Source organism: Triturus cristatus, chromosome 1_1 (genome assembly GCF_964204655.1).
Source record: "Triturus cristatus chromosome 1_1, aTriCri1.1, whole genome shotgun sequence".
Lineage (NCBI taxonomy): Eukaryota > Metazoa > Chordata > Amphibia > Caudata > Salamandridae > Triturus > Triturus cristatus.
The window spans coordinates 47648999-47669050 of NC_140579.1; the positions used below are offsets into that span (position 1 = coordinate 47648999).

Genomic DNA, 20052 nt, shown 5'->3' on the forward strand with positions numbered 1-20052 from the left:
CATTGGAATCAGTTATCAATCTCTCTGGTTGATTGCGTTGTGGTTTCCGAACCTTGTCCTTTAGAGTGTCATCCCTTGACTTGACATTTAAACCTTAGTTACAATGCCAGATATCCCACACCACACTGGGGTTCATTGAGACTTAGTTGCCTCTGACATGATCACTCTAGGTCTCTGACAGAATGAATGACGACCCTGTGATACACATCCGAAAACTATAAGCGCGCATCTCATATGAGTGTACACTATACTTGCGTGTTACAATGACTAGTCACATACACCTTAGGAGCTCTAGAACGACGAGCAAAAATATAATCACCAAAACCAACTTGGCTCGAATCACTTCCCTACTTTGTAACTTTTTCTTGGGCCGACAAGTACGGCCTGTAAACACTTTGTAATATTCAGCACCAGGTCATTTCATCACACGATCCGACATTGGACGAATTATCCTTTTGAATCACGCTGGTCCTAGATTTTATTTCCCTCGGACATAAAATATCTTTTCTCATTATTGGTTTCAAGTTACTAGCATAAACACATCTTCAAGAGACAGGAACAAAACGCATTATAAAGTTTTCATGATTGAATATGCCAACTTGGCAGTTTACGCTCTAGTCGTTCTGAGCTTGTCTTTTGGTATAAAACAGCACTTTCGGGTCGTGCATCTGTCCTCAACCGGAGCAGAGCACTCGACCAATGCACACATATCCCTATAGCGCACTCCTCAAGGTAAGACCCATTCCCTTTGGGTTTGTTTTTGTGAACTACACATGCAATGACATTAGCAGGCTGTTTCTCGGACTCTAATGGGGTACAATACACTTTGCAGGTCTCTACTAATTACCACGTGTGGAATGGAATCTTTTCCCGCACATCTCATATCGGTCCGTGACTCATATCCTAATATAGGTAAGAGTTGTTGTTTGCAATCAGCTTATGTTGTAACCCAGTAATGCAGCAGTTGGTTGGATATTAAAATACCTTATTAATCACTTGTTTTAATATTGTAGAACACTACATGAGCGCTTGTGAGAACTCTGAGAATACTCTCATTTATTGGCCAGCCGGGCCGTAAATATAACCGATGGAGGGGTGAGGATCCGTCACTAACTCATGACATTCTATCTACCACTAATTTTCCTGGCCCTTTTCCAATAATACAGTTTCCCCGTACTTTGGCACTTTCTATCATTTGTGTGTTATAGATCGTGGAAAAGACTTGGCAAAGAAGTACAGGTACCACTCTTTTTGAGGCTTGATTGTGCTCCCATAGCTAGATAATACATGTAGTTTCTACTGTACCTACATACTGCCTTCCATCGTGTTTAATGTACATTTTGTGATTTCTTCTGCTGCAGGCTATACGGTTGTTCAAGCGACGCTGGACTGGCACCTATCACATCACTTTCATGTATAGATTGGAGAGAGAGAATTCCCTTTTTTCATATTCACACGCTCTGAGGAGCGAGTAAATTGTCACATTTTAATTTACAATGAGTTTAGGGTTTCCACATTAAGGTGATACTTTGATCTTTTATTAGATGTGAGTAATTTAACAATGCTACAGCAATGTGATGCAACGTGATTATACAATGATTATTGAATCCTTCCCAGCCCTGAAGAAGTCGAGGGATATTTCCCGATAAGACGAAACACGCGTTGGCTGGATGCTCTTTGCTTTCTGTTTGAATTAAAGACAAGAATCGGATTCATTTGGACTTTCATTGACATTTGCACTCAAATTGCTGGATTAACTTTCATTGAGTTAATATGACGTGTGCATAGGACTTTCGCTTTCAGTTTTGTGCAGGATTCTTCCTCCATACATTTGGGGGTTTGAGGGTGTTTCCCCCACCTACTGCACCGCACCAATAAGGAGATGAACACACTACACGCATAATCAGCTAGGCACCACCACTTCCTTTACCCTTTACACCGTCCAGCGAAGTAATCTGCAAAGAAATAGGTGTTGGACATATTCCAAGGAGTAAGTAGTCAGTCTTCCGAGTGCATACTGTGAAGGCTTAGGTGTGGGAACAGGGACCTCCTTAACCTTGAGCTATTAGCATCTGCTTGGACTCCAGGTGGTTCCGTTGAAGCTTTGCCTGCCGGTCATTATAAGGGCGGGGCTTTTGAGTATAGGCATCAGCTCTTACTCTCAATGAACTGTACTGTGGGCCTGTTTGGAAGAAGATATGATGTAATCTTGGGCTTGTAGGCTTCCTCCAGAATTGACAAATATTGGGCCCACATTGGCCCACCCAAACATACCTGTGGCTCATCCAGAGGAAAATTCCTGGAACCGGGCCTGGTTACAAGCCTCAGTGTGTGTTGCCCACCATGCCACCAGTGTAGAATGTCACACTAGGCCGCGCAGGAGACCGCTGGCCGATGAGAGAACACGCACAAACACTCCGTTCCTGGTGTGGGAGTGGCCCCTAGAGCAGTGGCATAACACAAAATTATGGCCCCCCTGCAGAATCAGACGAGGGGGTCACTAGGTATCCCATATCTCTCCAATATCCATTAGCCTTGGGCTGAATGGGGGCCCCATGAAGTGGTTGGGGTCCGCTGAAGAGTTGTGGGACCCCCTGATCTGCGGGAGCTGCAGGGGCTGTAGGGGCTTGAGTTACGCCCCTGGCCTTGAGCCGTCCACCTCCTGTTTATTTCCTCCCTCAGGCCAGGCCGGGCCACAGGTCCGTGTGATGCAGTAGCCAGTGGCGCAGGGCCAGGTGGTACACTACAGTTTCCAGGGCTTGTTCTGAGATCCATAATACCGTAAGGTGTTATCCTACTGCACACATGGTGGTGAAAGGTCTTATGTGAGCCATGTACAGACTGGGGAGGGCGAAGAGTCGTCATTGCATGTAAGCCATGCACAGAGGAGGCTGGAGGGTTTTAAACATGTTAGCCATGTTCAGAGGAAGGTAAAGGGTCTTATCTGCATTTGTTGTGTGCAGAGGAGGGCAAAGGGTCTTGTGCACAGATTAGTTTTATGCAGAAGAGGAAGAAAGCTTTACTAATGTAGTATAATGTTGTCTGTTAATCTCTTTACGTGTCGTTCCTGCACGGCCCTCTCTCTCGCCGAGCCCTGCAGAAGGGAATGTTATTAGTGTTCCGCTGTGTGGAACACATCTTGAGAACTTTGGCTGGCAGATAAAACACTCTTTGTCCTGCCAGGCCCCTCTCCCCTCTCTCCCTCTCCCCGTCTTCCCTCCCTCCATCCCAGATGGAATCTCCGGAGGCAGTGCAGGCAGTGAGCTCAGCATACTGGCAGTGCAGAGACTGAGCGCTGAGCTGGACTCAGGAGGAGAGGGAGAGAGACAGCGCCCTGGGAAGAGAGTGCCCCTCAGGTAAGAGACCTCATTCGGACATTACTAACCTTCGAGCAAAGTTCCAGGGCCCACGAGGTGCGAGACAGCGCCCTGCCAATATTATGCATGCAGGTGAGAGTCAGCACCCTGAGGGAACCGCAGCCTCTAGACTAAAGACAGCATCCTGCCAAAAGCGATTATAGCTGGCGTGTGGGAGAGAGAACCCTCTGCTAAGAGAAAGACAGCACCACGTGGAAAGAGCAAGTAAGAGCGAGCATTCGGACAGAGCGCTTCTGGATAAAACACAGCACCCTGAGGATAGCGCTATTCCAGACGAGAGACCGCAGCCTTATGGTAGAGAGCATGGAAGGCGAGAGACAGCACCCTGAGGATAGAGCTATTCCAGACGAGAGACCGCAGCCTTAAGGTAGAGAGCATGGAAGGCGAGAGACAGCACCCTGAGGATAGAGCTGTTCCAGAAGAGAGGCCGCAGCCTTAGGGTAGAGAGCAAGGAAGTCGAGAGACAGCATCCTGAGGATAGAGCTGTTCCAGATGAGAGACCGCAGCCTTATGGTAGAGAGCATGGAAGGCGAGAGACAGCACCCTGAGGATAGAGCTGTTTCACAACAGAGATCGCAGCCTTAGGGTAGAGAGCAAGGAAGTCGAGAGACAGCACCCAGAGGATAGAGCTGTTCCAGAGGAGAGACCGCAGCCTTATGGTAGAGAGCATAGAAGGCGAGAGACAGCACCCTGAGGATAGAGCTGTTTCAGAACAGAGACCGCAGCCTTAGGGTAGAGAGCAAGGAAGTCGAGAGACAGCACCCGGAGGATAGAGCTGTTCCAGAGGAGAGACCGCAGCCTTATGGTGGAGAGCATAGAAGGCGAGAGACAGCGCCCTGAGGATAGAGCTGTTCCAGAAGAGAGACCACAGCCTTAGGGTAAAGAGCAAGGAAGGCGAGAGACAGCATCCTGAGGATAGAGCTGTTCCAGACGAGAGACCGCAGCCTTATGGTAGAGAGCATGGAAGGCGAGAGACAGCACCCTGAGGATAGAGTTGTCCCAGAAGAGAGACCGCAGCCTTAGGGTAGAGAGCAAGGAAGTCGAGAGACAGCATCCTGAGGATAGAGCTGTTCCAGACGAGAGACCGCAGCCTTATGGTAGAGTGCATGGAAGGCGAGAGACAGCACCCTGAGGATAGAGCTGTTCCAGAGGAGAGACCGCAGCCATATGGTAGAGAGCATAGAAGGCGAGAGACAGCACCCTGAGGATAGAGCTGTTCCAGAAGAGAGACCGCAGCCTTAGAGTAGAGAGCAAGGAAGTCGAGAGACAGCATCCTGAGGATAGAGCTGTTCCAGAGGAGAGACCGCGCAGCCTTATGGTAGAGAGCGTGGAAGGCGAGAGACAGCACCCTGAGGATAGAGCTGTTTCAGAACAGAGACCGCAGCCTTAGGGTAGAGAGCAAGGAAGTCGAGAGACAGCACCCAGAGGATAGAGCTGTTCCAGCGGAGAGACTGCAGCCTTATGGTAGAGAGCATAGAAGGCGAGAGACAGCACCCTGAGGATAGAGCTGTTTCAGAACAGAGACCGCAGCCTTAGGGTAGAGAGCAAGGACGTCGAGAGACAGCACCCGGAGGATAGAGCTGTTCCAGAGGAGAGACCGCAGCCTTATGGTAGAGAGCATAGAAGGCAAGAGACAGCACCCTGAGGATAGAGCTGTTCCAGAAGAGAGACCGCAGCCTTAGGGTAAAGAGCAAGGAAGGCGAGAGACAGCACCCTGAGGACAGAACACTTCAAACTCCCCACCTTGTTGTGACCTGCCTCTCTCTCGGCTAGCGCTAGGGCGCCTTCGGGTAGCCATGCGCTCCACAAATATCCATAACGTAACATAACACTTCCAAGTAAGAAACAACACAATGAGAGTGGAGTGCCTGCACTATATGTGAGAGACAGCACCCCGAGGATAAAGGATATTCAGATAAGAGACACGACCCTGAGGAGAGAGTGCAAGGTAAAAGTCAGGCAGCACCCGAAGTGCTCTAACACTTCCAGGTAAGAGCACCTTGAGGGTGTAGCGTAGGGTAGGTGAGAGACCGCACCATATAGACAGGTAAGAGACATCACCCTGAGGATAGAGTGCAGGATAGTTCAGACAAGAACCTTGAGGAAAGAACATTTCCAGGTAAGAGGCCGCACCCTGGAGGTAAAGTGCCCCAGAGGTTAAATAATGGATTCTGAGGGGAGAGCACTCCCAGGTAAGAGACAGCACCCCAAGCACAGAGTGCCCCATGATAAGAGACAGCGCCCTGGGACGAAACGCACCTATGCGTCAGACAGGTCCCGGGGAGATTCTAGGAGTGCTCAGTGGATACAAGGTTCCAAGTTGAGAGACTGCACCCGGTGGGTAGAGTGCTTCCAAAAGCCCCTGTAGGTGGAGCGCTTCTATGTGAGAACGTCGGGTGGATCGAGAGCTTTAAGGAAAGACACAGCACCCGGTCGATAGAGTCGGAGCTCTAAGAAACAACGCCCGATCGATGCAGAGCTCTGATTAAGAGTAGAGACAACGCCCGGTCGAGGCAGAGCTCTGATTAAGAGTAGAGACAACGCCCGGTCGATGCAGAGCTCTGGTACAGCACCCGGTCGATAGAGAACTCTGATTAAGAGACAACGGCAGGTAGACTGAGGGTTCCAAGGTGATAGCGCCCGGGTGATGAAGAGTGTTCCATACGCACCAGGTGGATAGTTTTACGGTAGGAGATAGAATCAGGAGGAGGTACTACTCCCAGGCAAGGGACAACACCTGGTCGATAGAGTGTTCCCAGGTAAGAGACTGTACCTCGGTGGATGGAAAGCGTTAAGGTAAGGCGCTGCACCGTTAGAGCTCAGTCAGGGCGCAGGTGCCACCCCGCCCGGTGGGTAAGGAGCCCCCCTGCATCACACGTGATGGGGCGAGGTGCAGGAGGTGAAGGTGCTGCGGTCCGTGGATGTGAGCACGAGGCGCTCTAGTAAACATTGGGGGAAACCAGCGCTTCTGCAGGAGATGGTTTCAGCGAGAGATTGAAACATTGGACTCTTCTGTGTAAGTGCCCAACGCCCGTTTGCACTACTCTGATCACATCTTCAGTACATTGTTTTCATTGCGTTTTCTTCTCTATTCCTATTTCCTATCTTCTAATTTGACCTCTCCTCGCTTAGCGTGTGTTCATCTCTTGTTCTTCCTCTGGTTTCCTCACTGCCTGGCCCTCGTTCGCTTACTGCCGTGTATCATATATGCTGCAAGCGGTGACGTGACTGCGCTGTGATCACACACCTGTCTCGGCCACGACGTCAGCTACTCGCCCTTTCTCTCCCTTCACGTACTGTCCATACCCTCCCAAACCTAAAGTTTTTAGGTTTGCTAAACACATCTTGGGGACATTTAGAAAGCTGCCATAGGAATGATTCCGCCCGTTGTTCACCACTGGCTTTGTGGTTCGTAAATCACATTTTCTGGCTTTCTATTTGCTAGCATTATTTGCTCTAGGCTGTCCAACTTGAGTTTGCCCCTCCCCTTGCCCAAACCTTGCTTACTGAACTTTTCCACAAACTTGCTTTCTGTAAACAGGCCTTTAAATCGTGTTCTTATCTTGTCACATTTGCGGTGTGCATTCAAAAACTTGAATGTCAAGCTCTCTCTACAGAGGGACCTTGGTGTTTACTTGTGTTTCTCTGTCTTCAAAGTGAGAACATTTATGTGACAATCCTGCTGAGTATCCATGTAAGAGGAGAGGGTGCAGGTTTTTTTGTTTCTAGCAAACACACAAAAACAAAAAAATTTACTGTGATAAGGCTTCAGAATATATCAGAATTAATACAAGTGAATGATTTTTTTAAATTCTGAATTGTGGTGGAAACAAATATTTGAATGGGATCAAAACACATCAATGCACTGTATGATGACATTTGCACACATTATTGTTTTTGTACAGTAAAACCATATTTCAGTCCAAATGTAATGGTCATTTCAATTGAAAATGTGTTGTCTGTAATGTCAGTGTGGTACCACACCATGCATGATCCACACTACCCCACTCCACTCTATTCTATTTCCTTTCACTCTATGCCACACCGCTCCATTCTACGACACAACACTCTACCTATGACAACCCACTCCACTCTACGCACCTCCACACCAATGTACCCCAATCCACCCCACTCCATGTACCTCAATCCACTCCACAGAGTCTACCCCACTCCATTCTACTTCGCTCCACTCCACTCTACCCCTGTCCAATTTACCCCACTCCATTTCAATTTAACCCATTCCACTCCAAACTCCACTTCAAGCTATCCAACTCATCTCCACTTTAATCTATCCCACTCCCCTCAAATCTACCCCACTCCACCACAATCTAACCCACTCCAATCTGCCCCATTCAAGTCTACCACAATCTACCTCACTCCTCTCCAATCTACCACACTCCAATCTGCTCAATCTACTTCAGTCCACTCCACTCTAATCTTTCTCATTCCACCATACCACACTCCACTCCAAAAATCTACCCTACTCCATTTCACTCCAATCTACCCCACTCCACTCTAACCCATTTCCCACTTCACCCCTACCCACCCTAACCCCAATCCACCGCACCTCACTCCAATCTACCCTACTCCAATGTACCCCTCCCCAATCTACCCTGTCCCAATCTACCTCACTACTACTGACTCCACTCCGCTCCAATCTACACCACTCCAAACAACCCCACTCCAATCATCCCTCTTCAATGCACCCCACTCAAATCTGCCTCACTCCATTCCAATTTACCCTTTTCTAATCCACCCAATCTACCTCACTCCAATCCCCTAATATACCCCACTACAATGTACTCCAATCTATTTCACTCCACTCTAATCACAACTCCACTCCAAACTATCCAACTCCACTCCACCCTACTCCACTCCAACCTATCCCAATCCACTCTACCCCTATCTAACCCACTACAATCTACCCCAGTCCACTCTACCCCAATCTACTACACTCTATCCAATCTACCCCACTCCACTTTACTCCAGTCTATCACATGCTACCCAACTCTACCCCACTCCATCACAATCTAACCCACTCCACCCCAATCCATCACACTCCAATCTCTCCTACCACACTCCACCTCAAATCTACACCATCCAATCAGCCCTATTCAAATCTGACCCACTAAAATCTACTCCATTCCAATCTACTCCACTCCACTCCAATCTATCCCATCCTATCCTAATCTACCCCACTCAAGTCTACCCCACTCCACCCCACTCCATCCCAATCTACCCCATACCACTCTATTGAATCCACTCCAATGTACCCCAATTCAATCCACCCCACCCCACTCTGTTTTACTCCACTCCAATCCACTACAATCGACCCCGGTACAATGTACCCCACTCCATTCCAATTTACCCCACTTCACTCCAAAGTCCACTGCAATCTATCCAACTCCTCTCCACTCTAGTCTACCCCACTCCACTCAAATCTACCCCACTTCACCACAATCTACCCCACTCCAATCTACCACAACCTGCCCCACTCAAATCTACCTCAATCTACCCCATGCCACTCCAATCTACCACAATCTGCCCCACTCAAATCTACCACAATTTACCCCATGCCACCCCAATCTACCACACTCCAATCCACCCAATCTGCCCCACTCCACTTTAATCTACTCCACTATACCACACTCCACTCTGCCCAAATATACCCCAGTCCATTTCACCCCAATCTACCCCACTCCACTCAAATCAACCTCATTCCACTCCAATCTAACCAATTTTACCCGTAACTATCCCACCCCAAACCTCCCCACCCCACTCCAATCTACTCCACCCCGCTCCACCCCTATCTACCCAACTCCAGTCTACCCCTCCCCAATCTACCTCATCCCAATCTATTCCAATACAATTGACCCCACTCCACTCCAATCTAACGCACTTCAAATTACTCCACTCCAATCATCCCTTTCAATCTACCTCACTCCATCCCAATTTAGCCTATTCTAATCCACACAATCTACCACACTCCAATCTGCCCAATCTACTTCAGTCCACCCCACTCTAATCTTTCTCATTCCACTACACCACACTCCACTCCAAAAATATACCCTACTCCATTTCACTCCAATCTACCCCACACCACTCAAATCTAACCCCATTCCACTCCAATCTAACCCACTTCACCCAATCTACCCTACTCCAATGTACCCCTCCCCAATCTACCCTATCCCAATCTAATGCAATCCGATTGACCCCACTCCACTGCAATCTAACGGACATCAAACTACTTCACTCCAATCATCCCTCTTCAATGTAGTCCACTCAAATCTACCTCACTCCATCCCAATCTAGCATATTTTAATCCACTCAATCTACCTCATTCCTCTCACCCCAATCAACCCCACTACACTTTACTCCAATATGTCTCACTCCACTCCAAACTCAAGTCCACTCCAAACTATCTAACGCCACTCCACCCCACTCCAATCTACCCCACTCCAATCTACCACAATCTGCCCTATTCAAATCTACCTCAATCTACCCCACTCCTCTCCAAACTCCCACACTCTAATCTGCCCAATCTACTTCGCTCCACTCCACTCTAATCTTTCCCACTCTACTATACCACAATCCACTCCAACATCTACCCTACTCAATTTCACTCCAATCTACCGCACTCCACTCAACTCTACCCCATTCCACTCCACTCTAACCCACTTTACCCCTACCCATCCCACCCCAATCCACTGTACCCCACTCCAATCTACCCCACTCCACCCCAATCTACTCTTCTCCAATCTACCCCTCCCCAATCTACCCCATCCCAATATACCTCACTCCTACTGACCACACTCCACTCCAATCTACCGCACTCCAAACAACCCAACTCCAATCATCCCTCTTCAATGTACCCCACTCAAATTTGTCTCACTCCATTCCAATTTACCATATTTTAATCCACCCAATCTACCTCACCCCACTCCCCCAATCTACCACCTACACTGTACTCCAACCTATTTCACTCCACTCTAATCACAACTCCACTCCAAATTATCTAACTCCACTCCACCCTACTCCACGCCAACCTACCTCAATCCACTCTACACCTATCTAACCCATTCTAATCTACCCAATCTTCCCCACTCCACTCTACCCCAATCTACCACGCTCTATTCCACTCTATCCAATCTACCCCACTCCACTTTACTCCAGTCTATCACATGCTACCCAATTCTATCCCACTCCAGCACAATCTAACCCACTCCACCCCAATCCATCACACTCCAATCTCTCCTACCACACTCCACCTCAAAGCCACCCTACTCAAATCCACACCATCCAATCAGCCCCATACCAATCTGCCCCACTCTAATCTACTCCATTCCAATCTACTCCACTCCATTCCAATCTACCCCATCCTACCCTAATCTACCCCACTCCAGCCTACCCCACTCTACCCCACTCCATCCCAATCTACCCCATACCACTCTATTGAATCCACTCCAATGTACCCTAATCCACCCCACTCCAATGTACCCCAATCCAATCCACCCCACTCTGTTCTACTCCACTCCAAACGACCCCTGTCCAATATACCCCACTACATTCCAATTTACCCCACTTCACTCTAAAGTCCACCACAATCTATCCCACTCCTCTCCACTGTAGTCTACCCACTCCACTCAAATCTACCCCACTCCACCACAATCTACTCCACTCTACCACAATCTGCCCTACTCAAATCTACCACAATCTACCCCACTCTACTCCAATCTACCACACTCCAATCCGCCCAATCTTCCCCACTCCACTTTAATCTACTCCACTATACCACACTCCACTCTGCCCAAATATACCCCAGTCTGTTTCACTCCAATCTACCCCACTCCACTCAAATTGACCCCATTCCACTCCAATCTAACCCATTTCACCCCTATCTACCCCACCCCAATCCTCCCCACCCCACTCCAATCAACTCCACCCTGCTCCACCCCATCTACCCAACTCCAGTCCACACCTCCCCAATCTACCCCATCCAAATCTATTCCACTTCAATTGACCCCACTCCACTCCAATCTAACACACTCCAAACTACTCCACTCTAATCATTCCTCTCAATCTACCACACTCCATCCCAATTTAACCTAATCTAATCAACACAATCTACCTCATTCCACTCACCCCAATCCACTTGACTCCATCTCACTCCAATCTATCCTACCACGCTCCACCCCAAACCACCCTATTCCAAACTATCCCATCCAATCAGCCGCACTCCAATCTATCTCACGCTAATCTACCCCAATCTACTCCACTCCAATCTACCCCACCCTATCCTAATCTACCCCATTCCAGTCTACCTCACCCCATCCAAATCTACCCCACACCACTCTATCCAACTCCACTCCAATCTACGCCACTCTAATATACCCCACTCCACTTTGAAATACCCCACTCCAAACAAACCCACTCCTATCTATCTCACTCCAATCTGCACCACTCCACTTCAATCCACTCCATTTAAACTACCCTACCTGAATCCACATGATCTTTCTCACTTCATTCTACTCCTCTCCCATCTACCCAACTCCACTCCAATCTACCTTGTTCTAATCTACCCCACTCCACTCTTGTCTTCCCCAATCCACTTCACTCTATTCTTACACAATCTACCCAACTCCACTCCAATCTACCCCAATATATCCCACTCCACTCTACCAAGATTTACCACACTCCAGCCTTCCCCACCCCACTCCAATCTGCTCATTTTTACCCCAGTCTACCCCAATTCAATCTATCCCACTCCCCCACTCCAATCTACCTCAATCTTCTCCACTCTAGTCGACTCAACTTCACTCCAATCTATCTCACTCTAACCCAATCTATCCCACTCCAAACTACCCCACCCTATACCACTCTACCCCACTACACTCTAATCTACCTCACTCACCCAATCTACCCCAAATCCATTCCATTCTTCCCAACTATAATCCGCCCAAACTACCCCACTCCACTGCACTTTTTCCAACTCCATTCCTGTCTACACTACCACACTCCACTCTAATCTGCCCCAATCCACCCCACTCCACTTCAATCTACCTCAATTTATCGAACTCCACTGTACCCCAATCTACCGCAATCTACCCTACTACTATCTACCCCAATCTACTCCCCATCAATCTACCCAACTCCACCCCAATCTACCCCAATTCAATCTACCCAACACCAATCTACCACACTAATCTAACCAACTCCCCCACTCCAATCTACCCTATCTAGCCCATTCCACCCCACTTCAATCTACCCCAATCAGCACCCATTACACTCTAGGCCAATCTACCCTACTCCACTCTACCCTAATCTACCCCATTCCACTGTACTCCAATTTACCCCTCTCCAATCTACCATACTCCACTCTATGCCACAAATTTTTAGCCATGCTGAACAGCAGTCACACTGGTTTACATAATGGTTAAAACACATTGCCATAACCAATAGCTCTTGAGTAGGTGGGACCTATTAGCTTTGCCAGTGCTTGTTTCTCTCTCTGTTTCCCTGTTATGTCTCCCTTCTTTTTCTGGGCTGGTCTTCTGCCTTCATTGTCTCTCCTTTTCCTTCGTTATCTCTCACATCCTGTTATTTTCTTTCCCCAATCCTCAATTCTTCCCACATCTCAGCTCTTCCCTCTCTTTCTACCCCCTCTGTATCTCATATTCGCCCTTACATCATTGTATTATTTTATGTCAGTCCTCACCTTTATTGTCTTCTTTCACTTTCTCTGTATCTCCTTCCGGTCTCCTCACATCTTGATGTTCTTGATCTCTCTCTCTCTTAAGTGCCCTCTTTGTTCTCCTCCGCCCTTTCTAATATCTCTTGTCTCCTTTACTATGCTTCTATCTCCCTCTACTTTATTTTTATATCATGGGTACTTACTACATTTTCCCAGGGGCCAAAAAGTTCAGCCTGTGATGTGACAGAGGATCGCATTGATGCCAACGGGGTGGCAGTCAGGCAGGTGGGATTTGGGGGGATTGGCGGTAAAGTGGTGTAGGGTAAGGAAAGCATATACATCTAGTGGCTGAACTGAACAATGTGAAACCAGAAAACCTGAGATTAGTCCCGGCTTCACCACTTTACCAAATTGTGTGATCCTAGGAAATTATTTTATATCGTCTTCTATCCTTTTTCTTTATTATCTCATATTTGGGACCCTCAAAATACATGTCTTCAGGTTGTTCGCTGTACAAAACCTTCTCCTGTGTTTAATTTAATACACTATAATGTTGTTCATGTATAATAGCAACCCCGGACACCAAACAACTGACTTGCCTGTTTAGTTCACTATTGGCATTGTTGCCAGGATGGGGGGAAAAATGACAATTCCTCAATTAACATATAGAGAGAATCAGGATTTTATTAAAGACAACGGATGCTAACATTATGTAATAATCCTTTTATTGCTGCCCACATGCAGCCCTTTAAAGAACATGTTACATCATAAATTAAGCATTCCATAAGAACATAGCACATTATATAACATTGTGGTAACTAAGCATCATCCTCTTAGAGCTGCGACGAAAATATGGAATCTGTTTATTTGATGTCCTCCTCTCTAATTGCATTTGATAAGGAGGAGATTTTCACAGAGACAAAGTGTCTGGAAAGAATGGAAAGAAATCAGGAAACAAAAGTGGATGCATTCGACTAATCTGCTGCTTTTACAATATCAGGGTGCCGATTCCGATCCAATAAAAATTTTCCCCATACGACTCGTAATCGTATTTTTTCCGTACGAATCGTACAAGGACCGTCCATCCGGTGAAGTACGATTCGTATGTGAAAAATACATACGAATCGTATCTGGAAAATTCCCCGACACGTCCTCGTATCGGGAAAAGTCCCCGACACGTCCCCGGACATTTTTATGTACAGTTCGTAAAAAATAAGTCCGAGCGCGCAAGTACGATCCGTCCCGTCCGTCCGAATGTACAACCGTATGGAAAAAGCCCCGTACAGAGCGAACGCTATACCACTCATGTACACGTTTAAACATGTGCCCGAATACGAGTCTCACAGCCCCCCATCCCCCCGCATATGTTAGCACCGTACCCCCGTATGTCAGCACCGTACCCCTTATGTCCGGACTGTACCCCAGCCCCCTACGTGTACGTGCCATACCCCAGCCCCGTCCCACAGCCCCGTGCCTGTACACACCGTACCCCAGGCCCGTACACCAGCCTCGTGCCTGTATGCACCGTACCCCAACACCGTACCCCAGCCCCGTGCCTGTACGCACCGTACCCCAGGCCCGTACACCAGCCCCATGGCTGTACGCACCGTACCCCAACACCGTACCTCCGCCCCGTGCCTGTACGCACCGTACCCCAGGCCCGTACACCAGCCCCATGCCTGTACACACCATACTCCAGGGCTGTACCCCAGCCCCGTGCCTCTACGCACCGTACCCCAACACCGTACACCAGCCCCGTGCCTGTACGCACCGTACCCCAGGCCCGTACCCCAGCCACGTGCCTGTATGCACCGTATCCCAATACCGTACACCAGCCCCGTGCCTGTACGCACCGTACCCCAGGCCCGTACCCCAGCCCCGTGCCTGTACGCACCGTACCCCAGGCCCGTACATCAGCCCCGTGCCTGTACACACTGTACCCCAGGCCCGTACCCCAGCCCCGTGCCTCTACGCACCGTACCCCAACATCGTATACCAGCACCATGCCTGTACGCACCATACACCAACACCATACACCAGCCACGTTCCTGTACGCACCGTACCCCAACACCGTACCACAGCACCTTCAACCAGCATCGCGCATGTACGCACCTTACCTACGCGAAAAAGACTCGTACCGAACCCGGACACTGTAAAACAGCACAAGGAGGCTCAATTCGACTTGCACAACAACACGTCTACATGACAAAATACAGCTAAATGACTGACCTTGCACATCCAAACAGGCAAACAGAGGCCCAACCCCACAACCACCTCTCATAACACACCCACCAAAAATTCAAACACAGCCACACCCAAAAATGGACCAATAAAAAGGGCCCACACACACAAATCATGAGCCTTTGCAACAGACCCACTGCTGCCAGACCCCACAGACAAACAACTGCACCTTACCAACACCTTAACTACACCTCAACTTACACACCTTCACACAACCTCCTTCACAAACACCCCCTCTCCACATTCACCCACACACCGTCACATTCACACCCACACACCCACAACCATCTACACCCACACCCCACACCATGCCCACAGACAAGAATCCAAAGTTCACAAGGGAGGAGCTAGACATCCTTGTCAACAAAATCATCAGAGTCGAGCCACAGCTCTTTGGAACATTGGTCAGACAGACCAGCATAGCTGCAAAATCAGCCATGTGGCAGAGGATCGTCGATCGGTTGAATGCTGTTGCACCCATCAGAAGGACCAGGCATGAATGCCAAGCCAGGTGGTACGATCTGCGGAGGTCAGTCCGGCGCAAAATGAGTGACGAATATGCCCAGAGTAACATCACTGGAGGTGGGCTGCCCCGCAGACTGGTACACTACCATCCCTGGGAGGAGAAGGTGATGCGCACGCTGCCGCCGGTGGGAGTACAGAGTCGAAGGAGTCGCAGAGCCTGGTGAGTACACAAACCACTGAGCTAACATGGGGGAAACGGCATCCACACCCCAACTACAACAAATGCACGCAACTACCCCCAAGCCCTCACCGGACACAACCACACTAAAAAACCACGCAACTGCCACTAACGTCTAAATGCCCCATTCACAAAGCAAGGCCATGCCATGTCCCAGGCTACACAAAACACAAAACAAAGACTGGCTGTCTGCAATGCTTGGCGGGTGGTGCTCACAAAACACATTGTGCAACTCAGAAGCAGACACCAATGCCCTCAGCCCATATGGCCTAGGTACATACCCATGCACCATGCTCAATGCACAGGGACTGGCCAAGTACTGAAAAGGTAGCTGACACTTGGCTCTGCTGTAGCCAGCACAAGGCCCCTCCTGTGACCACTGTACACCCAAACACCAACTCCACAAGGTCAGATACCTAGCACAGGAACTCACACTCACTGTCATGCCAGCATGCACCATGAGGGGACAGACACATCACCTGGGAGACCCAATGCCAACTCACACTACACCCAACAGCAGGCCCGGCCTCACCCCCCCCTTACACAAGCACACACCCCCGGGGCAGCCAACGGATTTACCTACTCTCACAATGGACATGTGACACAACAAGAACAATCCATAGCCAAATAAGCATCCTAGGCAAAATTCCACTGGTCAAACACTCAGGAGAAAATATCAATCTGTCCCACGCAACATACCCATCCCCAAGTGTCCATTGAGAGGAATGCCAGGCACATCCAACTACCTTGAGGAACTGTGCCAACTTGAATATGTATGAAACATGGATGTCGCATGAAACAGCATTTACATTGTCTCTCTCTCACACACAGGGCAACGTCATGGATCTCCCCCAACACTGGGGGGGAACAATCACAGTCCCAGGCTCGGCGTGAAGATGATCCCACCGGCAGCGTCGACTCTCACCACTCCGTGGATGACCCCAGCCAACCTGGCCCCTCTGGTGCCCAAGCCCCTGCAGCACCTGCTTCAGGTACATCTGGGCCAACCATCACCCCCATTCCTGCCACATCCCTGGAAACACCCAGGAGCCCTGATCGCACTAAACAACACAGCCAGTCTGACCAGGAGGGACAAGGTCTCCGGGCACCCAGGAGGAGGCAGCCAACCCTGCAAATGCCATCCCTCAGGGGTCCCGTAGACCCGATGTGCCCACAACGGCAGGCCCGGCTCGTGTGGTCAGGGGTGGTGGGAGTGGAGGCAGGCGGAGGCGAGAACCTGAGCAGCCAGCTGAGGGAACCGGTATGTCACACATAAGCCACATACTGGACGCATACCGGCGTGACACCAGGGGCATCAGCCAGGTAGTGGAAAACCTCACAGACATCAAGGGGACCCTCGATGAGATGAAGAACATGCAGGCCGAGCAACATGCCAGTCAACAGCAACACCAAGGACGGATGGAGGCAAGACTGGCTGAGCTCCTGGAGGTGCAAACGGACATGAGCCGTTCACTCCGTCAGATCGCCGACAACATGGGCAACCCTCTCTGTGCCACCAGGCGATGAACAACACCAGCCACAGGGAGGGAGGAGGAGGAGGATTGCTCCGATGAAGCATCACAAGCATTGTCAAGGCCTGCATCTGAGGGTCCCCCAGGGAAGGTGGGTCGTCCACGGAAAAGACCGTGAGAGGCAGCGTACCATCCACATCTCCCAGGTCACCTGGCCTGGCACCTGGACCTCTGGCGCAACAGCAGCACCTCATCCAATGACATTCTCTGCCACATGGACTTGCTGGTCACAGTCTGACCAATGATGACCAACACTGTGGTCTGGACTCTGATGACTTCCAATGACAAGGATCCCATCTCCCCCTGTGAACTTTGGATTCTATGGACACTGTATAGCACCTACTTGTCCCCACTAAACACGCCCCCCACTGACAATAAATCTTAAACTCTCTACCTATATGTTGCAGTTATTTAGCATGTGTCCACAACCTACATGTAGGGAAATGTCAAACTATGCCTGAGTGTTTAACTAACTCCAGCCATCCATACCCTGGGAGCTGAGTCTGGTACAGGACACACCTGGGTCACAATGTATCATCCTAAACAGACATGGAGCACAATACTCACCCGTGATGGCCCCATGCTGCTGAGGGGGGGATTCAAATGCTGTGCGGACAGACAAATTGGGAAGAGGAACAATTAATGCGTAGAGGACATGGCTCATGTGGATGTTGCCAGGGAGGGAGTAGCAGGTACGTCTTGGCAGGTGTGCAAAACATGTCCTGCATGCTGTAGTATGGTGGATGTGAAGAATGGTGGCCAGGGCAAGGTTGGATGCAGGGAGATGGCCCAACGGGGTCTCGGCTGATAGACGTACAAGGTTGGTTTGGAGTCTGGGGTTGGGGCCTGCCTCATGAGTGTTTGCGGGGAGTGTGAAGGTCATCCGGCAGCACCCAGTGATCCATTGCAGCTATCTCTGGTGGACGGTGATGTGGCTGGGGCACAGGATGTTGAAGCAGAGGTGTGCAGATGCCCCCTGGATGTGGACAAGTTTCCTGTGAATTTGGATGTACTTGCTCCGTATAGGGAAGGGCAGTATTTGACACGGATGTTGTTGTGGACCTGGGGGATGGCCTGTCTGTCCATGGAGTGGATCTATCTGTGGATCATGTGCATAATGCCGAGTGAGTTTCGGCCTGAGGTACAGATGCTTGAGATTAGCATGGCAAATGTGAGCCAGCAATACATGATGCACACCATCTTGTGTGCGTGGCCACTGTGTGCTTGTGCAGGTGTCTTGCGTGTGGGACACAACCAGTTGACCCAGCTGTAAGGGGACAATCCTCAGATTATTACCTCAGTCCTGTACCATTCCTGCCTCAGCTTGCTGCTGTACAGCCATTCATCAATGGATGACATGCATTCTTGAATATTGGAACTGGCAATGTTGGCGTCTTTGGTGAGGGTGAGTAGCACTTGGCTGTCAATGGCATACGAGCTGATGAGGAGTTGCTGTGCGCATGTCATGGGGGATAGGGTAGTCCTGGACACAGGTAGATTGACACGCTCAGAGATGATACTTGGGCCATGTGCCATATGATGACACCATACTACATGCTGAAGGCTTGACTCCCACTCCCATGTACTTGCTGTGGTAGAGCGCCGGTGGGGAGTAGGTGGGACATGACCTGGTTGGTGTGACAGGGCCTGGAATGCGTGGCAGTGCTGTGTAGGCAGTTGGAGTGGCACACTCATCATGCAAAGCTGCTGTGTGTGTACTTAGGGTATGCCTGAGAGCATGCGGCAGATTTGCGGATGGACATTGCTTGGAGTGTGGCTGCAACATCAGACTGTAGTGTGATGTGGGTCATGCAAGGACATGAAGGTCACGCAATGTGCACGTTGCATGCGCTGACGGTCCATCCTTTGGCACCGTGTGACCGCAACAGTGGCACAGACAAGATGATGACAGGCCAAATGAATGGGTGGAGGGAGGAAGGGAGGATCATCTTGGAGGCATGTGTGTTGCCGAATCCGGATACTTTCTGTGCCCTTGCTGCTGGGGCTGCATCAGCATGCGGCATGTCCTTGAAAATATGCCACAAGTTGCACCAAAACACAAAGATGTCAGAAAGGACAACTGCAACAGGCGTATGTACATGAAGGAGTGTGTGCTTTTCCATGGCACACACAGACACAATGGATGCACAATAACCTAAGATGACTGACACAGGACCATGAAATCGAAGGCCGAGATGTGCACAGGAGACACACCCTCAGCAGGCGTTGATTGCCCCTTGTGGGGACCGACAAGCCCAAATACATACACAAACATGGACTTCATGCACAATAGACAATTGAATCCATGAGTAACTGCATGCATGTTGCAAAACTACACATAGACTCATATTCCCAATCTTTGACAACTATGCCAGAGATGCCGCATGCAAAGTGGCAAGAGACCTGCATTGAGTGAGATGAGGCACCTTGGAGGGTGAGGAACACCTTTATTACTCAGGCTCACACCACGGGACATGCATCAATCTGAACAGACTCACAGATCTTTTG

At 49.6% G+C, this 20052-nt stretch overlaps 1 protein-coding gene across 4 annotated transcripts in view; it reads left to right on the forward strand.

Moving 5' to 3' along the window:
• The first annotated feature begins 3231 nt into the window (after window positions 1-3231).
• Window positions 3232-20052, forward strand: part of LOC146869331 (prolargin-like) — a 129750-nt gene continuing 112929 nt past the window's right edge. For all 4 annotated transcript variants that reach the window (XR_014980689.1, XM_085650452.1, XM_085650382.1 and 1 more), the window contains exon 1: window positions 3232-3356. The gene's annotated coding sequence lies outside the window, so the exon portion shown is untranslated. The remainder of the gene's footprint in view (window positions 3357-20052) is intronic.